The sequence below is a fragment of the Glycine soja genome, chromosome 1 (genome assembly GCF_004193775.1).
Source record: "Glycine soja cultivar W05 chromosome 1, ASM419377v2, whole genome shotgun sequence".
NCBI lineage: Eukaryota > Viridiplantae > Streptophyta > Magnoliopsida > Fabales > Fabaceae > Glycine > Glycine soja.
In genome coordinates this window covers 13,287,269-13,301,647 of record NC_041002.1, presented here as the reverse complement: position 1 = coordinate 13,301,647, position 14,379 = coordinate 13,287,269, and the positions used below count along the sequence as shown (strand labels likewise).

General features: G+C 40.4%; 1 pseudogene; it reads left to right on the top strand.

Moving 5' to 3' along the window:
• The window catches only part of LOC114409276, a 48,302-nt pseudogene that overhangs the window by 16,550 nt on the left and 17,373 nt on the right, over positions 1-14,379 (top strand).

Genomic DNA, 14,379 nt, shown 5'->3' with positions numbered 1-14,379 from the left:
TTGTCGTGGCCATGCTTGGCCATTTCTTGGATCATTTATTGGATGTGTAAGTAACAAAAGCAGGCCATTGAAATGCCTATTTGACCCCTCCCGTTTTGCCCTTAGTTTTTTGCCAGCTACCTTGCTCGCTTGCCTTTGTTTTCTGCCATATGTCTTGCTGCCTTGCTGCACCTTCTTTGATTCTCCCATGTGCATTTCTATTCAAAGTTTATCGATCATGTTGTTGTTGCAGAATTATGGCACGTGCTCCAGATAACATCAAGTCTATTAATGGATCAAAAGAGACACTTAAGCTTGCTGTAAGAATTATTGATCTTTGGTTTCTTGGGACTCCCAACAGGTCTAAACAAGCGGAAATGGTCATAATTGATTCTCATGTATGGTTTTCTCTGTTTCTCATGTATGGTTTTCTTTGTCTTTTTGTTTGGTTCATTATTAACCATTCAACCAGTTACTTATATACTTTGTCTATTACAGGGAGATGCAATCTATGTTGTCTGCAAACAAGATCAGCTAAAGTCTTGGAAGGCTGATTTGATGGAAAATTGTACTTATGTAATGCATAATTTTAAAGTTGTGAAGAATAATGGTCAATTTAGAATTTGTGATCACCAGTATAAATTAGTTTTCACTGGAGTTACTATTGTGAGGCAATCCGATTTGGAAGATCTTCCCTTTAAGAAATATAAATTTGCTGATTTCACCAATGTCATTGTTGGGCTCTTCCAACCTAAGTTGTTGGTTGGTAAGTTCAGTTGCAATTTGTTCAATTAGTTTGTTCACAAAATTTATAGCTCTTTTGATGACATTTTTTATTTTTTGATTTCTTGAGACATTATTGGCGTCATGGATGAGGTGGTCTATCGCCATGTGGGATCAAAGAGTACAAGGGTTGTTTTCAAACTCAAGGATTTGAGGTTATATTGTGCAATTGACCTTTTGACAAATTATGTTTTTAAAATTATTATATGTTGTTACTCTAATCATTGTTTGTTTGGTATGGTGTCCAATTGCTATTTGTATTTGATCATTATAAGCTGATGCATTAACCATTGTTTATTTGCCATAGTGGCCAAATCCTGTCTTGCACTCTGTGGGATAGTTATTGCTTGCAGTTCTTAGACTACTTGAATGAGTCTGAAAATGATGTCCTCATCATTATTATATTGACCCATGCGCAAATCAAAGAAGGCCAGGGTACAACATGATGTCAAATTTATGAATTCTTGAGCTTATTAAATAACATCTTATGTGTTCTTTTTGTCACAAATAAATACAAGATCTTATGCACCCTTAGTCAGTAATTCGTTGAGGGCCTCCAAATTATTGATCAATGAAGTTGTGTTTGAAATTCAAGAATTCAGGGAGAGGTTTGTTGGTCATGGCCTTGGTCCTGTATTTATAAACTTTCTTAATTACATGTGTGGATTATTTTTTCTAGCAGTTTTGGTTTATTCTATGTTTATAGGCTTTCTGATTTAGGCATTCAGGTCTGGTCAATTTTGACACCTGGTGGCCAAGGGAGTTCGCAGGTTTCAGGTTCAAGCCAAATATCGTCAAAGGATGCATTTCTTTCAAAAGCTGAAGCAAAGACAATCTCTGAGGTTAACAAAATTTCTGAGGTAAAATTGTTATTTATCTTAACTATTAATTCAGTTCAATGGAAAACCTGATGAAAAGTCCCGGTGATCAAAGTCTATGAACTGTAATGAAAGTCCTGCTATTTATTCAATGGCTGTACCAGTTGGTTTGGAATGTGACGCCTATGTTTTTTTTCCAGGAAATTGTTTGTGTTACTGTCAACACCATTAATAGAATTGTTATGGATAACCATTCAAGGTGTTATTCAGTTTGCAGTTACAGCTACAAAAAAACTGATGTTGAGACAACCGCATTCACATGCGCATGTGGCAAACATAATGATGGAAGCTTGCTTGCGGGGCTTCTATGGAGGCTGGATCTTTGAGCTTCAATGAGGTCCTTTAATGGTCATTTTCCACCATGGAGATGCAGCGGAAGACAAAGGAGAAGAGGTGAGAGGAAGCGCCATCCATTAGGGAATAAGCCATGGAAGAAGGAGCTTCACCACCAAGATGAGCCTTGGATAAGAAGCTTGGAGAGGATGCTTCAATGGAGGAAAAGAAAGAGGGAGAGAAACAGAGAGGGGGGAGCACAAAATTGAAGGAGGAAAAAAGGGAGAGAAGTTGAACTTTGAGTTGTGTCTCACAAGACTCTCAGTCATCAAAGTTACAACAAGTGTTACACATGCTTCTATTTATAGACTAGGTAGCTTCCTTGAGAAGCTTTCTTGAGAAAACTTCTTTGAGAAACTTCTTTGAGAAAACTTCCTTGGGAAGCTAGAGCTTAGCTACATACACCCCTCTCATAACTAAGCTCACCTCCTTGAGAAGCTTCCTTGAGAAGATTCCTAAAGAAGCTAGAGCTTAGCTACACACACCTTTTTAATAGCTAAGCTCACCTCCTTGAGATGAGAAGCTAGAGCTTAGCTACACACCCCCTATAATAGCTAAGCTCACCTCCATGACAAAATACATGAAATTACAAAAAAGTACCTACTACAAAGACTACTCAAAATGCCTCGAAATACAAGGCTAAAACCCTATACTACTAGAATGGCCAAAATACAAGGCCCAAACGAAGGAAAAACCTATTCTAATATTTACAAAGATAAGCGGGCTCATACTTAGCCCATGGGCTCAAAATCTACCCTAAGACTCATGAGAACCCTAGGGCCTTCCCTTGGATCTTTGGCTCAATCTACTTGGAGTCTTTTATCCAATGCCCTTGCGGGGTAGGATTGCATCATTCCCTCCACCTTCGAAAGGATTTGACCTCAAATCTTGAGGTTCTTCATACTCTGGGCTCCTTTCCTCAACACCTGTAAAAAGAACAAAAACATATGTATTAGTGGTGTTTGGTATGTTGAAGTAAGGTAAGGTCTGAAAATCCATTTCCTGGGCATCTTCCCATGAAGGAACATGGTTCCTCACCAACTCAATGAGTGGTGGTACAAGTATAGAAAAATATGGGACAAACCTTTTGTAAAAGTTTTTTAAGTCATGGAAGCCCCAAATTTTTCTTATACTTGGTGGAGTGGGCCACTCAAGAATGACCTTTATTCTCTTAGGGTTCATGGGAACCCCTTGATCACTATTTGAAAAATTAAGAAAAGTAACGCAATAAAACATACATTTTTTTGTATTTTCATATTGATTATTCCTACCAAAAAGTATGACAAACCTAAGTTGTCCCATATGAGTACCTAAGTTTGTATTGAAACTAAAAATAAGAACAAACCTACCTAATGGGTCCCTATGTACACACACCATGAAGATGTTAGGTGCACGAGTGATTTTACAAAAGAGGGTTGCACCACTCAAAACATTCATCATACCACCTATTTTAGGGACTTGGTGCCTAATAATACCTATTTTGGGCGCCAACAAAGCACAAGGATTTAAGCTCTTACTAACCAAACCCTCATCCAACAACTTCTTTACTTGAGGAATAAACTCAAGCCCAAGAGGTGTGGCAATGCTAGCAAGTGTCTTTTTAGAAAAGAGAAAATGTGGAGGTTGTCTAAGAGGGAAAGTTTCTTTAATGTTTGTCTTTATTGTAAAATGAGTTTCCTTCTTAGCTAACCTCTTGGAGGAAACACTTACCTCCTTACACTTCTCTTTAACCACTAATGGTTGTCCTTCTTCTTAGGGGTAGATTTCTTCACTAGATTCTTCCCCTTTTGCTTCTTCACTTTCACTAGAGGAAGGTGAAGTATTAGCCTTATCTTGGCTACTATAGATGTCTTGGCCCCACATAATCATGGTTTTTGTGGTGGGGCATTGAGAAGTAATGTGTCCTCTTCCAAGACATTTAAAGCACTTTATAGAGCTAGTTTTCTCTTGCATACTAGCCTTAGGGGCTTGCTTTTCTATTGTCTTTCCCTTATCATCTTTGGGCTTAGAAGGTGTCACCCCTAAGATGCCTTGACCTTGGTCTTTCTTTGGATAAGAGTGAGAGCCATAAGATTTTGACGTAGACTTCTTTTTAAGTTATTGCTCTACCCTTATTTCCCAAACTAAGTTAGCCTCTACATTATCCTTCCCATGGAAGTATGGGAGGTTAATGTTAGCCTCTTGAAGCTTTCTTTCCTTTTCTCTTCTATGGGAGTGAGGTCTAAGATGTGACCTATGCCTTTCTTCGTAATAGTCACGAAGTTCTTCACTTAGGCTCTTGCAAGAGTTATGACTACTATAGGAGGCATGTTTTTCTCTTTTCATTTCTTTCATTATTTTTCTTCTTTCTTCCTCTCTTATTTTCTTTCTTTCATCTTGACTTATTTTTTCCACTCTTTTTTTCCTTTTTCTTTTCTCTCTTGTTTTTCTTTCCATAACTTGAGGGAACTCAACTCATCTAAGATTATAGATAAAGGGTCTTTATGACTAGTACCCTTGCCATTAAGACTAGATGAATGATGACTCATGTTGGTTCCTAAGTTGTGGTTCTTTCTTGTTGGAGGTTTGAAAATAAAAGGTAAAAGAAACTATGGTGGAAACTAGCCAAAATAAGCACTAAAAGAGGCGTGAAAGATAAGGTCAAAAACTAATTGGTAAAAGGAAAGCTATCTAGGTGGTTTGACAATGGAAGGTAAAGGAAATAAGCTATGAAAGTAAGCAAGAAATGTAAACTAGGAGAATCCTAAGATTGTTTGGATGACCACATTCAAGGTTCCCAACAAAACACTCACTATCCTAAGGAAAAATTGCCTAAAATTATTACACACAAATGGAAGTTTGGTAACCTATTGGAGGCTCCCAACACACTTCCAATGAAAGGCCATTTTGTTACAAAACTTGAAAGCAATAAAGGTAAGGAAATTGCAAATTACAAAATTACAAAACGGTCCTCAAATTTGGTGGTTGTCTCTCTTTGGTGATTCACTCAATTTGGAGTGCTTCTTAGTCCAATAGCTCTTAAGGTGGTTGGCCCCTTTCTTCTTGACTCAAATTCTTTAAGGGATAACACCAATCCTCCTTCCAATTTCCTATATGGCAACCCACAAACAAGGAAACAAAGAGACAAGCAATAACCAAAGACCAAAAAAAATTAAATGAAAGCTAAATCAATGGAGTTTTAACAAGACAATTTTTCAAGGATTATTCAACAATTAAAGCAATGAAAAGGACATAGAAGCAAGCTAGGACTCAAAGAGAAACTTATAATGGCTCTAGAGTAGAGTAAAAAAAGTAAAAAAAAAAAAAAAAAAGACTCAACAAACCTCTAGCTTTGGCACTTGTTTTCACAGTAATTTTTCATTGAAATTTAAGAACTAAGATTGTATAACATAGGCACCAATTATAGAATAAATTTTGAGCCAAAATAACAAGCACACTTCCCTTTCACTTTTTTTCCTGGATATTGATTTTTCTGCCAACTTGTGTGATTTTTAGTATTTTTTCCTTTTATCCAAATCACTTGGTTTTTTTTTATTACTTTTTTCCAGATGTATAAAAAATTCACTAAAAATTGCAGCTCAAAATTATAAGTAACCAATTCTCAGTAATTTTTACAAGTTTGCATGTCCAAGCTGCTAGCACCAGCGATTTCAGACTTCGAAATGTTTTTTTTAGCATGGAATATTGATTGCCTTGGGCTTACATTCAACCTTCCTATGTATGTTGAACTCACTAGGCTTGATTACCACAGTTTTAGTAGTTCAATATTCACTTAGGATCAAAATTTCATCCAGCAATTCAATCACCAAAACTCAAATTCACAATAGGCACACTCATAGGGAAAACCTAAAAGTTCAAGAAAAGGTTCACAATCAAAGACTCTCTAAGAATTTTGCATGAACATGTTAAGGACTAATTAATGTGGCGTCCCCAAAATAATGATTGGTTTAATAGTAATGATTTAATTAACAAAAACCATGGTAAATTTTTTTTTCTTCTTTTTCTTTTTCATTTCTTTCTCTTTTCACCAAAACAAGGTTTAGAAGGAAAATCCTCACTATAGAGTCCTGAATGGCCAGTTCACAACTCTATTCGGAGTCAATTCTTTCTTACCGTTCATAATCTCTAAAACTAAATTGTTGTTTCAAAAGGAAGAATGTACCAGCCATTACTGTAGGTCGTCACGTGAAAATAAAAGAATAAAATACGGTCGATAAACTCTTTTACAAATAAAGTTGTTAATGCTTTCTTTTCAAATAACAAGATCGATCATAAATGCATTCATCATTTAAAGCTGTTCAAAATATGGGAGTTTTACAAAATACAGTGTCATCCAGAGCAAAGGTGTCCATAGTGGTGGCTTCAGCCACATGTATACAATCATCAAATTCCTATACATCAGGTCTACCCATACAAAAACAAAAGAGTAAACCTAACAGTCAGTCTTAGATACACCCACCCTCAAAAATATATAAAACTAATCCAAAAAAGCTGTCCACTCCACCGTGCGCTGAAGCATCCGTGCAGGTTCATCTGGATGCACCAAAGAAGTAGCCGTGAATCGAATGGTGCCCCGAAATCGGCACCTCGTGTTGCCTTCGAGGGTCTCCCAAGCTCCCTCTAGGCACTCCATCTTTACTCGATCATGGATTAGCTGCGCCGCCATCACAATCTACAAGAAAGAAAAGAAAGGGGTAGACTCTTTCACGAGAATCTAACTATGCCGCTGCACAATGCGTCTCATAAACACTACATGCAATTAAAAGGGGTATCTTAAGGCTTTTCATCTCTGGTAATCGATTACACAGACTTGGTAATCGATTACCAGAGGCTAAACTCGAATTACACAGCCTCAGAACATGGAATATGCAAAAATGCACTGTGTAATCGATTACACATACCTGGTAATCGATTACCAGTGACCCATCCCTCTGTGTAATCGATTACACAGGCTGGTAATCGATTACCAAAGGCTCCCTTAATTTCCTAACTTCGTTTTCAAGCCTGGTAATCGATTACACCCCCTTGGTAATCGATTACCAGAGACCATCTCAGCCTCCTGTCTTCATTTTTAAGCCTTGTAATCGATTACCCACCCTTGGTAATCGATTACCAGAGGCCATAATCCACATATCACACAAAATTCACAGCTGGCCAGCCACCACAAGCCTCCTTGCTTTGTGGTGTTTGTTCCTTTTATCTGTTGACTGCCAGGAGCTCGCCTGCTTAGGTACATCACAGGTTCTCACTGACCGACTATGCCCGGGTTGGGTCGGGATTGGTCAAGCTTGGTTTTGGGCAATAGCACCCCACTTGACGTCCCCAAGGTCTCCTGACCCCCGCGACATATCTCCAGGTACCACTCTGTGGTCAACAATAAAAGCAAAAAGTTTCACCCTTCAACACTTCCTCATCTCAAGCTTGTAGGATTATGGGGTACCCATCACATGTGGTACTAGGTGGCGGTCGGGCGATGGTGCACAACAAGTTTTCCACATCCACAATGCGCGCATAAACCCACCATCCCCTGTTGCCCACCTCCATCTGAGCTCACGTACTCCCACATAGCCCATATCCTCGTTTCTCTCAACACCGGGTCCCCATCAATCCTCCCAAGCTTCCACAACATCCAAGCAAAACAACATTCAAACAGCACAAGCTATCACAGCCAAGCAAAACAGGGCAAAGGCAGAAAACTCTGCTCAACACACCAACCAAAATCACAGCTTTTCTCACTTAAAGACCCCAATAACAATTCGTTAACCGTTGGATCGACTCCAAAATTTTACTGGAAGTCTATAGTACATAAGCCTACATTGTGACCGTTGGGATCTACTAGCAAACATCCAGAACTCATTCTGCACTAGGCTTTCCACAGCCAACCACACACAAGCATTTTTCTGCACAAAGCCAAAATCCTGCTGCACCTATTTTGACAGCAAAATTCTGCATAAGTGCAGATTTCGAAAATCACACTTCCTCTCATCCAATCTTGCCCGAATCAATTCCTACAAGTCCCAAATCATGTATCAATCATGTCTAACCCAAAATCAAGCTTTACAGCACAGCCACACAGAATCTAGGTGTCCAACACCCCTCGATTCAATGGGTTTTCTAGGTTTGAAAAGTGAAATTTAGAATGAGGTAAATTTGAAGCAAACTCTCACCTCACACAAGTCCATAACATCAATCTAAACTTGCTCAAACTGAATTTACACCTACAATTCCACCGAATCAAAATTTGACTCTTCAACACCCAAATTTTCCCTAGAAATGGCTCTTTGTTCACTTTGGTCATTTGTTTTTCTCTTTAGCACAGCCTAACCTTTCTCACATGTTCTAAATGGCATTTCAAGCTAAGATTAACTCACTTTAACCTCCATTTACCACAGAATCCAGATTTAACCTTCCAACTCTCAAAGCCTCCCCCTTTTTCCACTCACAACACCACATTCTCACTTTCTAACCCTAGGTTAACTCTACCCTTCATCTCTAACAGTTTTCCATAAGCAATTTCAGCACATGAACATCACAAGCATCATCATAAAAACCCTAAAACAGAATGGGTATGTTTAACTCATCCAAACATGGCAATCTCGACAAACTTTCAACAAATTTCTTCACAAATAATCATCATACAGCAGAAACCTAGCAAGACTACCCATCATATCTCCCAAAACCCCATACCCGCGAAAATCAAAGGAGAAAGAAGTCCACCCAAACCTGAATTTTCGAAGTCCCACTCGTAGCCACGCACCTCACGACCCCGAAAATGCTCTCCTTTCGCGATTTGGGGCAGAAATGATGGCCAAAGGTTGAAGCTTTGCTTGGAGCTTCAATGGAGAATGAAGAAGAAGAAAATGGCAACGTGAGGGAGAGAGAGAGCTGTCTGAAAAAGTGTGGGGGCTGTGTAAATAAAAGGGTTTTTCTCTTTTTCTATTATTTTATTTAAGCAATGCCACATGTCTCCATTTGAGTGGAGCAAGAAGGGCCCACTTTCTCTTTTTGACTGTGACCCACACTCAGTCACAAAAGTGAGGAAAATCTGACCTTTGAAACGCTAAAAATCCTGCCTCGGTTTGCGTGCCGTTTCTCTGGTTCCAGTTTCTCACGTTTCTCTGCGTCCGTCGGGGCCAGTTTTCGAAAGTAAGCAATATATATATATCAAAACGCTCATAATAGAACCCCGAGCGTGGTTCAGGGGTTGGTTTCGTTAAATTCTAAGTCGCACGCAAAACGATGATTTTTAAACTAATTAATTAAGAATTAACCCATAACCTCCCAGTTATGGATTTCTCTTCCTTAATTAGCCTAACCCGCGTATCTTGCCCCCACTACTCCTACTTCTACCAAGAACACATATGCATATACACTGAATAAAACTTATATATATATATATATATATATATATATATATATATATATATAATCATTCAAAATACATCGTTTCCGAAAACTCCGGGTAGAAATTTCTAGGATGTTACAATACTCCCACCCTTTTAGGAATTTCGTCCCCGAAATTAACTACTCGATGAACAAGCTTGGGTACAATTCTCTCATCCTATCCTCCAACTCCCATGTAGAATCACCCTCATCGTTTCCCCACTGCACCTTTACCAACGCGATCTCTTTTCCTCTGAAAGACTTCATTCTTCAGTCAGTGATCTTCTGAGATAGTGCTTTGTATGTGAGGTTATCCTTCACCTGTACCTCGTCCACTGCAAGTATATGTGATGGATCTGGGTTGTACCGTCTCAGTTGAGAGACATGAAACACAGGATGCAAATTCGATAAACTCGGAGGTAAGGCGATATGATAAGCTACAGGCCCAATCTTCTTCAAAATCTGATACGGACCTAGATACTTGGGTGTCAACTTCCTAGCCTTGAGAGCTCTTCCGACCCCGGTTACGGGAGAAACCTTCAAAAACACATGTTCTCCTTCCTGAAAATCTAGTGGTTTCCTCCTTCTATCGTAATAGCTCTTCTGCCTATCCTGAGATGCTTTTATCTTCTCTCGAATCAACTTCACTTGTTCGTTAATCTGTTGTAGCATTTCAGGTCCAAGAAGTACTGCTTCTCCATCATCATACCGACAAATAGGAGTTTTGCACTTTCGTCCATATAAAGCTTCAAAAGAAGCCATACCAATGCTGGCTTGGTAACTATTGTTGTAAGTAAACTCAATCAATGGCAAACAATCCATCCAGCTACCTTGTTGCTCTATAATACACGCCCGAAGTAGATCCTCTAGAGTCTGAATGGTTCGTTCAGTCTGACCATCCGTTTGAGGATGATAAGCTAAACTAAGCTTTAGCTTTTTCCCCAAGGCCTCATGTAGACTCGTCCAAAATCGTGAAGTGAACCTCGGATCCCTGTCAGATACAATACTAGAAGGAATTCCATGCAACTCCATTCTATACTTCATATTCACTGGGATAAAATGAGCAGATTTGGTGAGTCGATCTACTATGACCCACACAGCATCATGTCCACGACTAGTCTTGGGTAAACTAGATACAAAATCCATAGATATGCTCTCCCATTTCCATTCCGGAATTTCCAATGGCTTCAATTCTCCTGATGGTCGCTGGTGCTCAACCTTAGCCTTTTGACATGTCAAACACCTTGCTACATATTCAGCTACATCTTTCTTCATACCATGCCACCAAAAGCTTCTCTTCAAATCTTGGTACATCTTAGTCATCCCTGGGTGGAAACTAAGACGACTTTTATGCGCTTCTTCCAAGATCTTAACTTTCAAATCATCTAAAGATGGCACACATATCCTCCCCTTGAACCTAATTAACCCGGTTGTGTCCTTCTCAAACTCCACACCCTTATCCCCCATTACATCTAACACCTTGCCTTGCAAAAACGGGTCATTCTCTTGAGCCTCGCGTATGTGATCTACGAATTCATTGGTAATCTGCAACGCTCCTACAAATAAGCTCTTTGGTCGTATCTCGATTGCTAGATTCAAATCTCGGAACTCCTCTATCAACCTCTGCTCCAAACTCATCATAGTCGCAACATGTAAGGATTTCCGGCTTAGCGCATCGGCTACTACATTAGCCTTTCCTGGATGGTAGGAAAGTCCAAAATCATAGTCCTTGAGGAACTCCATCCATCTTCGTTGTCTCATATTGAGTTCCTTCTGATCGAACAAGTATTTGAGACTCTTGTGATCACTGAAAACTTCAAAACGAGTATCGTACAAATAATGCCTCCAAATCTTTAAGGCGAAGACCACCGCTGCTAGTTCCAAGTCATGGGTCGGGTAGTTAACTTCATGAGGACGTAATTGACGTGAAGCATAAGCCACTACTCTTCCCTCTTGCATCAACACACACCCCAAGCCTTGCCCGCTTGCATCACAATACACTTCAAATGTCCTCTTAGGGTCGGGCAAAATTAAAACTGGAGCTGTCGTCAACCGCCTCTTCAACTCTTGGAAACTTTGATCACACTTCTCATTCCAAACAAACTTCTCATTCTTACGAGTCAACTTAGTTAGGGGCAATGCCAATTTAGAAAATCCCTCAATGAATTTTCTATAATAGCCAACCAACCCCAAGAAGCTTCGAACCTCCGTTGGAGTTGTCGGTTGTTGCCACTCCATAACCGACTCCACCTTGTTCGGATCTACCGCAACCCCGTCTTTAGAAATCACGTGCCCTAAGAACTGCACTTTCTCCAACCAAAAGTCACATTTCGACAATTTGGCGAACAACTTCCTATCTCTCAGGATATGCAACACAATCCTCAAGTGCTTCTCATGCTCCTCCTTATTCCTTGAATACACTAGGATATCATCAATAAACACAACCACAAACTGATCCAAGTAATCATGAAATATACGGTTCATATAATCCATGAAAATAGCCGGAGCATTAGTCACTCCAAATGGCATGACTAAATACTCGTAGTGCCCATACCGAGTCCGAAACGCAGTCTTTGGGATATCTTCCTTCTTAACTTGAATTTGATGATACCCCGATCGCAAATCGATCTTTGAAAATACTGTTGCTCCCCTCAATTGGTCAATCAAATCATCTATCCTTGGTAGAGGATATTTGTTCTTGATAGTGACCTTGTTTAACTGCCGGTAGTCTACACACATCCTCATACTTCCATCCTTCTTTTTAACCAACAAGACCGGCGCTCCCCACGGTGATGCGCTTGGACGAACAAATTGTTTGCTCAAAAGGTCCTGCACTTGTGCCTTCACCTCTGCTAGTTCTACCGGAGACATCCTATAAGGCGCGATCGACACTGGATTTGCCCCAGGCACCAAGTCAATAATGAATTCCACTTCTCTCTCAGGTGGCAATTCACAAATGTCGTCAGGAAAAACTTCCGGGAATTCCGACACCACCGGTATACTATTAACTTCAACGTCCTCTTCCACATACATAGAGAACAACACCATGTAAGTTCGAACATCCTCCGTTCCTTCGTTGGCTGCATCCTCTTTCAATGGTTCACTTGGAACTACCTCTCCACCAAACACTAGCATCTTCTCCTTACAGTCTAGAAAGATATGGTTAGTAGATAACCAATCCATCCCCAAGATCACATCTAGATGAGCTAAAGGTAGGCATATCAAATCCGCCATAAAAGATTGACCCTCAACAATTATGGGACACTTCAAACACACCCGAGAGGTGGTTACAGGCTCGCTCGTCGGAGTAGACACCACCATATCATATGGCAACTCCGTCGCACATAACCCCAACCTCTCCACACATGCATGAGATATGAAAGAATGCGTGGCACCTGAATCATAAAGTACATCTAGTAGTTTATCAGTAATCAAACACTTACCCCGTATCAAATCGTCGGAGGCAGCCGCTTCTGAACCACTCATAGCAAATACCCGAGAGGGTACTTTTGGTCTTCCACCACTAGTGTTGTTGTTGCTAACATTACCGCTCCTTGTGGAATTAGTGGGTCCACGATTGACGGTGTTGGAATTGGCAGTCACCGTCGGTCTCCCGGTCACCCTACACTCTCGAGCATAATGGCCCACCTTGCCATACACATAACAACGATTCTCCTGTGTCTGCTGGAGCTGTGGGCAATTTCTCTTAATATGCGGCCCTCCACACTGAAAGCATTGTACCCCAGTCCCCCTTGACTGGCTCATGTTGGAGGTAGCCATAGGTTGCTTCCCCTTGTTGCTAGCATACGGCTTCATCCTCTTGTTACCATTTCCTCTGAAAGGATGGTTTCTCTGAGGTCCTCCAACTCCTCTAGCTTGCCTCTCCTTCATCTTATCTTCAAAAATTCTGCACTTTGTCACCAACTGATTAAAATTCGTGATCTGCATATAACTAACCGCCTGTTGGATCTCCAACCGAAGCCCATTCTCAAACTGAGCACATAAATCTTCCTCATTCCGAGCATCTTGGTATTGAGGCCAATACTGCAGAAGCTCATTAAACTTAGCCGTGTACTCCCCAACAGACATGTTTCCCTGCTTCAAGTCCAGAAATTCCCACGCCTTCCGCTTCCTGAGATCTCGCGGAAAGTAATTCTCCAGGAACTTGTCCTTGAAGGCATTCCAAGGAATTACGCCTCCAGGTGCGACAAACGAAGGCTTCACGAACTTCCACCAATTCTCGGCCTCCCCTTGGAGCATAAATGTCGCATAAAGAACCTTATGCTCCTCAAGGCAACCCATTGCCTCGAAAATCTTCTCCGTCTCAGCTAACCACAACCTAGCACCTTCCGGATCATAGTCTCCACTGAACTTTGGCGGGTGGTTCTTACGGAAAGCCATGAGTCCCCGATACTCCGCCGGCTCCACATCACGTTCCTGCACTAGAGTTTCCAGCACAGCTGTGATGCGGTCAAGGACATCACGGTTCTGATCCCTACCACGTCCTGCCATACCTATCCTGTAGGGAGACTATTAGTACCCAAGAAATCCTAATGAGAGAGTGTACCACACAGGCTATGATAGTTATAACAACATCCTTCTCTTTATACATACTTATACACACACAATCCTATGAATCATTTACACATCCATGCTCAAGACAAGAAGGCAAAAATACACACAATGTGTGACTTAACTTCACTCCCCGAAACCTACTCCCAAGTTTCAGAGATACACAGCATTCACACAGCAAGACCATAACAGGTTCACTAGAATCCAACTTTTGCTCTGATACCACCAATTGTGGCGTCCCCAAAATAATGATTGGTTTAATAGTAATGATTTAATTAACAAAAACCATGGTAAATTTTTTTTTCTTCTTTTTCTTTTTCATTTCTTTCTCCTTTCACCAAAACAAGGTTTAGAAGGAAAATCCTCACTATAGAGTCCTGAATGGCCAGTTCACAACTCTATTCGGAGTCAATTCTTTCTTACCGTTCATAATCTTTAAAACTAAATTGTT